The following is a 13,667-nucleotide window of genomic DNA, read 5'->3' on the forward strand; positions in this document are numbered from 1 at the left end:
GGAGCTTCTTTTATTAGCCGGTAGGAAATATGATCGATGCCTGGTGCAGTATTTCGTTTCTTATGAAGTGCGCGTTGAAGTTCATGTGTAGTGATTGGTGCTGAAAGAGGATGGTCGATATCTATTACGTGTGATGGTGATGGTTGTAAAGCTGGAATAGTGGACAAGTCTCTGCGGTTATGTGAATTATATGATATTGCAGGCGTGAAAACTGTTTGTAATTGTGTTGCAAAAGCGTTTGCGTTATCATGATCTGTAAAGAGAGGGACACTATTGTCCAACAGAGGATATGATATTTTAGTGCTTTTGCCTGTGAGTCTATGGAAGGTTTTCCAATATCGGCTTGGTGAGGCTTCGTCGTTTAGTTTATTACACGCGCTGATCCAAGTGCGACGTTTGTATGCTGTGAGATAATTTGTAACAGCTCGGTGCCATTGTCTGTGTTGACGGAGACATTCTTCATTGCCAGTTCGTCTATATTCTCGAAAATGCTGTCGTGATTTCAGGATTAAAGAAAGATAGGTTGGAGGCAATTTTGGTTTAGACGGATAAATTTTCTCCACAGGTATATATTGTTGTGCACCAGTATGTAAAGCGTCCGTGATGTGGTTGACAACATTGTACATGTCAGATTCTGAATTTGGTTGTTGAAGATTGGAGAGACGGATATTTACGGTCTGTCGAAATTGAGTCCAGTCAGCCTTATCGTAACGCTGGATAATATGTGGCTTTAACTTGTGTAGAGATGGCCGCATCTTTTTGATTGTTAGTTTGATAGGACAGTGATCGCTTCCAATCGTGTCAAGAACTGTCACTTCAGAGTCATTTATAAGAGAGAGAGATGTGATTACTACATCTGGGGTTGTTTGACTAGCTGGTCGAGTGGGACCAGGAAGATTATGAATGTGGAGTTGTAGTGTAGTTGAAATAAAGTCTCTAAAACGTTGTTTCTCCCTTGCACTTCTGCTATGGATGTTTATGTCAGCCATGATGATTATGTTTTTAAAGTTTTGAGCGATATATTCGAAAAAGGTAAAAGGTATTGGATGACCAGGGCGTATATATATGGTTGCTATATTAACTGTAAGAGAAGGGTAGTATATAGAGAATAACAGATGTTCAGGAAGATTTGTAAATGCAGTAGGGTTGTATTGTCGATAAGGACGTTTCGGAGAAAAACCAATCAGCACCCCACCTTGAGCGCGTGCGTGTACATCGTGGTAATCGCAGCGTTGAAGTTGGTAACCAGAAAGTCGTGCAGAAGAGGCTGGTTTTAAGGCTGTTTCGTTAAGAGCTATGATATCGATTTTTTCTTCTAACAAAAGAGGCTCTAGAAGTACTTTATGTTGCTGAAATGATCTGATGTTAACGAAAAGTAAATTAAGAGCCATAATGTATACTGCCATAGCCATATTGGTCTTAGACTTCTGTCTCTAGAGGTGCGATGTGGAAGTGAACGAAAGGTCCTGAATATGTAGAAGTAAAGATTGAAGAGAGATTTGGCTGTTGATATGGCGACACGAAGAATGTGCTCGCGTTGGAAAGGAAAAGCATTTTGTAGTACAATGGTGATGTAACGAAGAAGATCTTCGACAGTGAGAGGTTGAGCAAGAGATTGTGAGGGTGGTGTGGTTTTGTCAAAACTTTGTACTGGCACTGTAAATTCTGGACGTTCCGGTTGTGCCTGAGGTTTTCCCTTACAGCGGTAGCTATATGTTGGATGGTTTTCGTTGCAGGTAGAGCAGTGTGGCTGCTGTTGCTGATTTTTGCATGCTTTTGTGTCGTGAGATTCACCACAATAGCCACATTTAGATGGATTTGGGCACTGGCGAGTAAAGTGTGCGTTATAAGTTTGGCACTTCTCACACCGAATTGGCAAAGGTCCTGGTGTCTTGGAAGGCTCGACTCGATGGAGTTTCTTATAGATAGGAGCTCCATGAGCTAACAAATAGTCAAGCGCTGTCTGATCTTGGGACAAAACACGAACCATGTAAGTAGGGCCATTGTTATTTTTAATGCGAATGCATTTGTTGACCTCAATGCCTTCTTGTTTGAGTTCTTCGAAAACTTGCTCATCGCTGATTTCAGGTATTACTCCACGGATGACAACAGAAAACATGGGTGGTTTGCGTGGAGGAGGAGGTTGTTTTGTCTTCCGATCAGCTTGTTTGGTTAATTTAGCCGTTTTGCCAAAGATCTCGTATGATGCTTTGTTCCTAAGTGTGATGCCGAAATTCGGGTCTTTTGAATGAATGATAAAACCATTCCTAGTTTTAACAATGTTTTCCATACTAGCTCGAGGCAGATACTTGATTATTTGTAAGAAAACCATTTTAGGATGCGTATATTTTGTATCGAAATCGGTAAGCAGAAAAGAATAGATAGGTTCTTTAGTTGTATAGAAATTTGAGCCTGATCCAGAAGCCGTGTCCATTGCCGAGTCCATGTTAGTAGGTACAGGAGACCGAGATCTGTCCCGAGGTCGTTTGTTTGAATGAGCGGAGTCACCAGAATCGGTACGATCTCTGGGTCTGGTTGCTCGCGAACTAGTTTGACTGCCTCATGAAAGGTGTCTGGTACGACCGGAACGAGACAAAGTTTCACGGTCTGGTGCAGAGGAACCAGGAGCCGGTGGCCCCACGTATGGGGGTAGGTTCTTGTGCATGGGTCCAAAGACCAGCACAACCTATCCGTGTGATGAAGCGATGATCAAGTGATGACGAAGATGATGAAGATGATGACAATAGTCCAAAAATATAAGCGACCCTCCGAAAGTGTCAACTTCCGTCAGTCCTCTAAATAGAGTATGTCTGTGATGCTCACAAGTGCGTATGCTACACCTGATCCTCGCTAAACAGATTAACAGCTATAAGAGAGGCTGGGTTCTGCTCAAAGGTAAAGATCGAGCGTGCTAGTCTTCCGGTTAGTAAAAATAATATATAAATACATAAATTTATACGCGGGAGGTTAGGTGAATCCCCCTCCACATAAATGTTCTTCTCTTTCTCTCTCTCTCTTGTTTTTTATACTAACTTGAAATCGTTACTGCAATATATATATATATGTATATATATATATATATATATATATATATATATATATATATATATATATATATATATATATATATATATACTGCAATGCAATGCGTAAGTTGGTGTTAAAATTACATTCTAATGGATTTTCCGTGGAATTACCTTTTTAAATCGATTGGTTAATTAATCCATATTTCCATTTCGACGATCTATTGATTGGATTGAATTTTCTACGAGTGGACTGTTCGTGTGGGCGAATAAGTGAAATCTGCAAATTAAGTCGATTATTCGGAACTGTTTCGTTTATATTACGAGAATCTACGAGGTAAGTGTAGTATTTATCTCCCACTTCGTGAACCTAGTATGCTATTTTAATAAGGACCAAGGCAAAAATATGGAGTCCTATATAACGAAGAACTGCTGTTCATAAATTAGCCTGTACCATATATTAGGTAAGTTATAGACTTACTATGAAATATTGTATTCATTTCCCTCAATTGGTAAAATTCTAAATCATAGTTGTTTGAAATAACGAAAAATCATATCCTTGTATGTGGTGGGTTTATATGGGTTTATATTGTACTTATTGAAGTCGATTTCAGAAGAATAACTGAAATAGTTTTAATTTGCAAGAACATTACTTATTCCCTACATATATATAATTGGGAAATTGTGTACATGGTTTGTATTTAATTGAAAAGATTCTTTATGATAAAGAAGATTCCTTTAAATTCATAAAATTGTATTTCTGCGTAGTGTATATTAATCCAAGTCACTTTATTAGGTTGAGAAACATTAGTTGAAGGAAGTAATTTAAATTTCATTACGTACATGGAAGTCAGTATTTTAATGAGCAATTTAAACAACGTATATGATGTAAGATATTGGACCAGAATTCCTCCTACATTCGCAATTTCAAATTTGTTGGTATTGGTAAAACTATACCCTAGAGTATTAAATAATGATTGTGTAGGTAGCATTTGAGTATTTTATTACTCTGGGCTCACTGACCGGGTCAGAATTCGTCCTTTGATGAATTTTGTTACAGTCGAATGACATGTGAGCCCATTTATGTTCATTAATAACATACTTGTAACACATACGATTTGTGATTCTACTTTTGTATAGCCCTACAGTGTTTTCTTGTACTGTATGGAAACTTCATTGTGCTAGCACTCGCACGTAAATCCTTTAAGCCGTATGTTGAGGGTGAAGATTACGGTATCGGTGACACCACAATTAATGCCACGATGTCATTTTCCTCTTCTTCCTGGTTAGAGACAATAACTATTTCATGCTATTACAATTTACTTATTCCAAACCGCTTCCTTTGAAGGAAGGAGCTACTATGGAGATGATAATTCCTTGTGCGGTTATTCACAAAGATAAAAGATATGCTCTCCTACCTTTTTCCTTTTCTTTAAGACAAAACCTTGCAGTAAATATATTATTTAATACACATTAAAAATAGCAGATGCAATATTCCTGTCAAAAGACCCAAACAATTTTATAGTTGTGCATAACATTGTTGTATTACTCATCAGCCCCACTTCTTTTGTAGTAGTGTTCATAAAATATAACAAGAATTACAGCAATGACATGATTGTGAAAATACAGAATCTTTATGTTCTTTTATGATCCTGTAAGAAAATAGGAAAAAAAAACTATAAATTATGTAGTAGACGGGTTTTGTCGGAAATTGTCTGAGAGAAAATTAAGATCTCAATCGATTCAGTAGACCTTAACCCTCCGGAACGAGCGCTTTTGTATAAAGTACAACAGACGCGTTTTTTGTTTTAACTGGTGTAATTTTGAGTTGAACGGTTGGGAACCACAATGTATTCCTCGGCCATTTCTACCTCTACCCCTCTCTCGCTGGACGTCGCTCTGTTCAAGGTAAGTTAGTTGTCAGTAGGAGTTGCAATAAGTCGCGTCGTGATTGTTGGACTTTGTACAAAGTGCGCGTCCTCGCGTAGTGTTTTTAGAACGTAGTTTGTATTTTATTCTTTGAAAAATTTGTACAATATGTCTGACGTAGTTTATACGAGTGAAATTAACCGCAAATTTGCTTTACGTTCTGAAGATGACGATGATATTGATAGTATTATTTTTCAAAATGCATCGGATAGTGATGAACTGGTTGAAAATAATTATTCGTCGAATGAACGTGAAATCGAAAGGAGTGGTGTGGAACTAGGTGATAAAGCTGATTTTGTTCTTGGTAAGGATAGAGAGACAATTTTGTATACATCCGAAATAGCACACATTAGCAAGAGCAGAATACAAAATTTCGTGAAAATATTTCCTGGGCAACACAAATTGCCAAGAATGTAAGTAATGAAATCGAAGCATTTTTATCAATGATAAGTCTTGAAAGATTGATGAAATTTTAGAAATCAACTACTAAATATATAATTTCTATTTCACACAAATTTGTTAGAGAACGAGATTGCTTACACTCAAACAGAACTTAGATTATGGCATTATTTGGAGCGCTATATTTGATCGATATAAGAAAGAGTGGTCATGCAAATGTCAGCAAACTATGGGCTTGTGATGGCACAGGAGTAACAGTTATTAGAGGAGCTATGGACTATATATGCTTTTTATTGTTACTAAATTTTGAGATTCTATTACAAACCCACTCGAGATGATTGCAAAAGTGTTTGACAAACTTGATTCAGTACCTAATATATATTATCGATTCATTTGCAAAGAACTGCAATGAGAGTAACAATACATCTGAATTTGTGACAATTGATGAGATGTTGTACCCTTTTCGAGGCTGGTGTTCTTTTGTACAGTACATGCCAACAAACTGACCAAATGTGGTTTGAAAATGTACGCGCTATGTGATACAAAAACATTTAACTGGAAGAACGTTGAAGTTTACTGTAGGAGATAATCACAGGATCCGTATGAAACATCGAACATTGCACTTGACATAGGAAAACGGCTGGTAAAACCAATTGAAAAATCTAATAAAATCGTAACGACCGACAAATGGTATACAATCATTTCAGTTGTCGATTACTGGCAGAATAATGGGCTTACTTTGATTGGAACTTTAAAAAAATCATGTATACCACCCTCGTTTTTACATAATAACACTGAAGTCGTTGGGAATTCGATCTATGGATTCCAGGACGTAAAACTCCAGTTTCTTATCTGACCGGAAAAAACAAAGTGGGTATACTTTTGTCGACAAAGTATGACAGAAAAGTAGTTGATGAAAATACTGGTAAACCGGAAATAATCATAGACAATAACAAGACCAAGGGTGGAGTTCATACGTGGGATAAAATATGTGCGACCTGCTTTGTATCTAGGGTTACGAGACACTGACCTTTAGCTCTTTTTTGTTTATGAACATAGCTAGGGTCATTTTAAATTTTAATAAAAATAACCAACCACCATGCAGAAGAAAGTTTCAAAAATCTAGCTACGAGTTTGATGAAGGAACGCTTGGAAATGAGAGCTAATATTAGGTCACTTCCTCTGAACATTAGCACTTTTTTTTAGCAACATAGAGAACCACCAACATGGAAGAGGAAGAGGTCAAGCAGTCTGCTGGAAAAGGTACATGGTGGTTGAGTGTAAGAGAAAAACATTCTATGAGGCTCAAAATTTAGTCACGTGCTTATATAAATCGTGTAATAACAGTCAGTATTTGTTTAAGTATGATTTGGTCTTGTAAAATATACGTTTTCTAATATTGTTTTTATTATTTATCTTTTTAAACACCTTCAAAATTAATATTTAAACTGGATTATATTTTACAATATACTAAACTAACTCAATTGCAGTAATATTTATAAATATCAATCAAGAGAACGTGCAAAAAACGTCTGTTGTAGAAAGTACAACGCACGCGTCCTCGTGTTATATGGAAAGGCGCGCGTTCCGGTGGGTTAAGGAGTGTTTCAAAGTTGTTCTCGCCACTTGCTTATGTGTGGCTGCCGAGATATTCAAGATCTAAGTATAAGGAAGAGCGCCATGGAAAAATTTTCTATCTGAGCGTATTTTAGTTTAATTCTTTCTCTTGTTATAGAAACAATACTTCTGAGATCTTTTCTTTTATCCACAAAGAATAAATTCTTCTTTATTGATACTAATTTTCTATCTTATTTAATTTTCATTGTCGAGTAAAAAACTCTTTTGTTCTATTAACTACTTCTCCTTTCGATAGAAGTTATGTTTTCAATTTCAAATCCCTTCTATTTATTTTTTAATGTTATCTTCAATATCGTTTTAGCCAGTTACATTGTATAAGCTCGAAAATTACTATCAATAAAGAGGAATTTAGCCTTTATGGAGAAAATATCCTATATAAGCATTGTTCTTTCTCCATAAGATAACGCGTTAAATATTTCTGTCAATATCAAATTACGTCAATTGTTATTCAATGGTTTAGCAAACACTAAGTTATTTCAGATAAGGTATTGTTTCTAAATACTCATATAAATGAATGTACACTTATTTCAAAATATATCACTCCTTGGTATGTTTTAAAACAAGCTCTGATCATTTTACGTAGATTCCTTTAGCTTTGAAGCCTGACTATAACAGTTTTAACACTTTTTTAGTGTTAATCTAAAAAGAATATTAGGTTTCGGTATCTGAATGTTCTTTCTAAATCAATCCATGTTGTTCTACAAGCATATTTCTTTTTCGTGCTCGACCGTAGCCAACTGTTTTAAAATAGGCCACAAGAAATCAGTGAGGTTAGATTTACATCGACGTTGGATTACCCGAGTGTGAGGTATTATCATGGAGGTCAAAGTGAAACAAAACTCAGAGTTAGTAGAGTATTTAATGAGAACCCAGACAGCACAATGCACGTACAGTATCCGTATAGTACATGTACAATTACACGGATGCAACATGTGCATCATCTGTATAAATGCACGCCTGTACATGTGATGCACATATACGTCACACGTCCTATTCAACATCTTCACGTGCACAGAACATGTGCAATGCACACGTACACATCCTGCACAAGTGATTTACACCTACCGCGCAGGTGATTTACAAGTAGCACGTATTCGATTTACATGTTGTTCACAGGTGATTTACATGTAGGACAGCGGTGATTTACACGTAGCGCTCAGGTGATTTACACGTAGCACACAGGTGATTTGTATGTAGCACACAGGTGATTTACAAACAGTAACCAGGTGATTTACATGTAGGACAGAGATGATTTACAGGTAACACACAGGTGATTTACATGTAGGACAGAGGTGATTTACACGCAGTACCTGGATGATTTACATGTACGATAGAGATGACTTACAGGTAGGGTACAGGGGATTTCCTCGTAGTACAGAGGTGATGCAAAAGCATATTCGAGATGCAACAGGAATACCGGAGTTTATATATTTGGTGTCTTACGCAGTAATACTATCTATAACAGCAAAGACATCACCTTCAAAGTATATCACAAGTAACTAATAATTGTCAGTGAGAATTTTAGTTTTGGAGTATATTATTTGCAACGAGCAAGCTTTAGGTAGTATCTTTGACATTTTTGCCCAGTAACAAATAACGGAAATATTCTGCTGTAATCGGTCACGAAAATAATTTTGTGAACCTATGAACTGTCTGACAGTAGTTACATCAGTACAATGCTGCCACCTGTTGATCTTGTATCCTAGCTCAGTGGACGTTATGGAGTTTTTACAATCATTCAGCTGTTAGTCGTCGAAAAGTCTCTATAACACCGCCTGGAGGAGAAACGACACCTACCAAAAATGGAGGTTACTTTATATTGTTGATGAGAATGAGAGTAAAAGAATGAAAGTAAAAGTATATACTTGCACGGTATTATGGACGTCTCATACACACGTGCACTAGCCGTGCAAATGCCCATGTGCACACAACTGCTTAAGCACCGGTAATTTAAATGTGCTTCATCCACGCAAATGCACATATGCACATACATGTCTCAAGCATGGGTTATGTACGTGCGCTGCATCCACACAAATGCACATGTGTACATAAGGGCTTAAGCACAGGTTATATAAATGTGTGTTTCATCCATGCAAATGCACATGTGCACATAACGGCTTAAGCATGGGTTACGTACGTGCGCTGCATCTATTCAAATGCACATATGTACATAACGGCTTAAGCACGGGTTACATAAACGTGTGCTTCATCCATGGAAATGCATATGTGCACATAATGGCTTAAGCATGGGTTACGTACGTGCGCTGCATCCATGCAAATACACATGTGTACATAACGGCTTAAGCACGGGTTATATAAACGTGTGCTTCATCCATGCAAATGCATATGTGCATATAATGGCTTAAGCATGGGTTACGTACGTGCGCTGCATCCATGCAAATGCACATGTGTACATAACGGCTTAAGCACGAGTTATATAAATGTGTGCTTCATCCATGCAAATGCACATGCACATGTAACGGCTTAAGCACGGGTTATGTAAATGTGTACTTTATTCATGCAAATGTACATGTGCACATGCACGTCATAGTCACTGGTTATGTATGTGTGCATAACCCACGTAAATGCACATGTGCACATACACGGGTTATGTATGTGTGCTTCATCCACGCAAATGCACATGCGCATGTAACGGCTTAAGCACGGGTTATGTAAATGTGTACTTTATCCATGCAAATGCACATGTGCACATGCACGACATAGTCACTGGTTATGTACGTGTGCATAACCCACGTAAATGCACATGTGCACATACACGGGTTATGTATGTGTGCTTCATCCACGCAAATTCACGTGTACGGCTTATGCACGGGTTATGTATGTGTTCATCATCCACAAAAAACCAAATGTGCACATGTACGGCTTATGCATGGATAGTGCACATGTGTCGTACATGTACGTGTTGTCTGGGAAATGTGCTGCCACATCATCGGATGGGCGCTAAACTTATCAATCAGAACCATCCTAATAAACCTTTTTATTTATCATTTAGAGAAGGTAAATATGAGTGCAGATAATGTATGGAGTACTTAGAGAAGGTGGTTTTATCAAATTAATCTTTCTTGTATCAGGACCGTTTTGTGGTATATTTTCACCACGTTGAACTACCTATTGATAAGGCCCGAGTGAAGCAGAATTTCACCAACACGTCGACATACTCGTTATGATAAAAATAATGATAATTACTGTTTGGCTCATGCACTTGGTGTTGCGATAGCGTTACTGAAAAATATAGAAAACAAGAATGAGAGATATAGGTATTTGAACCGAAGACCAAGAATTATGTTTAATATGGTTGATGACTTATGCCTAACTGCTTATGTAAATATAGTTAACGGTTGGGGAATACCGGAACTAAAAAATTTGGAATCATTTAACAGGTTATAAATTAACGGTATGTGATGGTCTGTCTGGGAAGAAAATATTTTATGGAGGTTATGGACAGGGTAAACGTGTCAATCTGTTATATATTGAGAATCACTTTCATGTTATTACCAACCTAACAGCAGCATTTTCATGTAGCTGTTATTCTGAAAAGTGTCATAAAAATCTAATACAAAAGACAGGCATGTGGGTACCTCTAATATCCTGTGTGGTAAATGCCAGAACAGTCCGCCGTTCACCACAACAGATAATGTAGTTTACTGTAAAGAAAGTAATTGCTATTTTATGGTGCTCAGTGCTATGCTAATCGCAAATCATCTTTATTATGCAACACTTTAAAAGTGTGCAATTCATGTTTACACGCTTATTTGGTTAAAAAGGGCGAAATCCTCATATGTGTGGCGAGTCGTTTTGTGTTATTTGTTGCAACATAACGACACCGAAACATCTGTGTTCTATACAACCTAGCCGTGTATCTTTTCGTAAAAAATGGTTATTAATATTCTACGATTTAGAGTGTCGTCAGGATAAGGAAACAACAGTGGGCATATCAGAGCATGAGCCTAATTTGGTTGTGTGCCGGCAGAGATGTTATAATTCCTTCAATAATGCGAGTGAAGAGTGTGATGTGTGCAGTAGAGTCCAGCAAATATTTTATAATGGTGATTGTATACAATACTTTTTAGATTATTTAGAGTTAAGGCGGCAGACTACTCAATATTTTCGAAAAACTAATAATTTTCTTTTGCTCGTTTTTCGTAAGTGGAAAGAGGTAATAAGATGTAACTTACCACAATAATAGATAATGTTATTCTACACCCGAAAATACGAATCGGAAGAATTTTCAGTGTTGCCATCCATAGAAATTAAAGTATGACCAGTATTTGAATTACTCAAAAATCTAGGTAAAGGCAGCGACTAGATAAATGAAGTCAACGGTAATTGATGACTTATCATACTGTCTAGGTTTCTTGTTTACTACTTTTTAAATAATATTTCTATTTATTTTATAAAACTTACATAAATTATTACAAAATAAATAAGTTATTACAAAATAAATAAAACCATTATTTAAAAAGTAGTAAACAAAAAACATAGACAGCATAATAAGTCATCAATTACCGTTGGGTTCATTTTTCTGTTCGCTGCCTTTACCTAGATTTCTGAGTAATTCAAATTCTGGTCACACTGTAATTTCTATGGATGGCAACACTGAAAATTCTTTCGATTCGTATTTTCGGGTGTAGAATAACATTATCTATTATTGTGGTAAGTTACATCTTATTACCTCTTTCCACTTACGAAAAACGAGCAAAAGAAAAATTATTAGTTTTCCGAAAATATTTAGTAGTCTGCCCCCTTAAGAAAGTCTGGTATTAATAAAATAGTCTGTGTTCCATATAATGTCATGGGATACGACGCGCACTTTATTGTGCGGGAAATGATTCTTGAAAACAATTGGATACCCCCGCGTAATTATGCAAGGGTGTAAAATTCTTTCCATGGAGTATTTTATATCTGAAATTTGTTGATAGTTTAAACTTTCTTCAAATGGGTTTAAATAAATTAACGGATGCATTTCATTTACTTGTTGCTAAGGGGCACTTCCCCCAAGTTTCAACATTAAAGATAACAAAAACTATGGCGGTGTTCTACCCGACATTAGATATTACGATGTAAGTAATATGAAAAAGAAGAAGCAAAACTTTGAAAAATGGTACAAGGAGGAAAAAGAAAGACTCAGTGATACAGGGTTTAATTTTAAGCAGCAAATAATAAAATACTGAGTTGATGATGTCGATGCATGCATAAAGTTTATAACGAATTTCAGGCTGTATCTAATGTAAACTCTTTTCTCGAAACAATAAATATTTGTAGTGCATGTAATCTTCTGTTTAGGAAAACGTTCGTGCAACAAAACATCGTAGGTATTATTCCATATAAAGGGTATAGGTGGAGGGATACGCAATCTGTTGGTGCCACTCGGTGGTTAGTACACGAGGCGAATACATTAAAAATTAATATTCAATATGCAGGTAACGGCCATGAAGCTGTAGTAAAAGGTCGATATAAGGTAGATTGGTATGCAAATTTCAATGGTAATGAACATGTGTGGGTATAACAGGGGTGTCTATTTCACGGCTGCCGGCGCTGTTACCCCACAGGTCGTGATAACCTTGTTCACAACGATCCTTACAGCACTTTCAACCTGCTCTACGAGAGTACGTGTGCTAAAATAGCGCGGTTAAGAGAGCAAGGGTACGTAGTATACGTAATGTGGGAGTGTCAGTGGAGCTATTTTCTCAAAGAACACCCAGAAGTAAATGACATGGTGGGAACAAATCCTATGACTAAAAATATTCGATTAGACCACGAGATGCATTGTATAGAGGGAGAGGTGACGCTACAAAGCTCTGCTATATAATAAAACAAGAGCGTATTAAATATGTTTCAGTATTTTGCTCTATCCTTATTGCTGTAAGATAAAGAAGTACCCTGTAAGTCATCAGAAAATTTATGTTGGAAATAGCGACTGTCCTGACATTTCCGAATTTGAGGGTATAATAAAGTGTACGATACTACCGGCATATAATTTATACCACCTTGTTGTATACTATCGTAGTGGCGGTAAGTTATTCCCTCTATGCAGAACATGCGCAGACACCTTAAATAACTCAGACGAAGAATGTACTCATACGAATGAGGAGAGGGCTCTGACTGGTGTTTGGGCTGTGACTGAGGAAAGAAAGGCTGTCAAGAAAGGTTACAAAGTATTGGACAAACATGAGGTATGGGAATATGAAGTTGCTATGTATGATCCTGAAAGCAGAGAAGGTGGTATTATTACAGGGTACACTTTTATGAAAATAAAGACAGAATGTAACGGATGGCTTGTAGAATGTAACACTGACGATAAAAAGAAAAAGTTCATAAGAGTATTATGAGAAAGAGGGGGTTGAATTATAGTATCAAATAAACGAAAAACAAAGCGAAGAAAAGTATCGCGAGACTGGCTTTAAACTTATTGTGGGCTAAGTTCGCCCAGCGTGAAAACATGGAGCTAACCACTATCATTAAGGTGCCAGAAGAATATTTTATAAACTACATTGAATTAGAATTATGTACCCGATTGGCGACAAAATTCGCGTACTTAACTGAATGGTTAATGATAGTGTTGTTGCTCCATTAAAACTATTAATATGGTAATCGCCGCATACACTACAGCACACGCTCGCCTCGAGTTATATAATTATTTTATTCACTCGGCGAGCT

At 36.9% G+C, this 13,667-nt stretch overlaps 1 long non-coding RNA gene across 1 annotated transcript in view; it reads left to right on the forward strand.

The window, feature by feature from the left end:
• Positions 1-13,667, forward strand: part of LOC145693979 (uncharacterized) — a 181,554-nt gene that overhangs the window by 53,469 nt on the left and 114,418 nt on the right. The gene's annotated exons all lie outside the window — the stretch shown is intronic.

Source organism: Thermobia domestica, chromosome 9 (assembly GCF_964235325.1).
Source record: "Thermobia domestica chromosome 9, izTheDome1.hap1.1, whole genome shotgun sequence".
Classification (NCBI taxonomy): Eukaryota; Metazoa; Arthropoda; class Insecta; order Zygentoma; family Lepismatidae; genus Thermobia; species Thermobia domestica.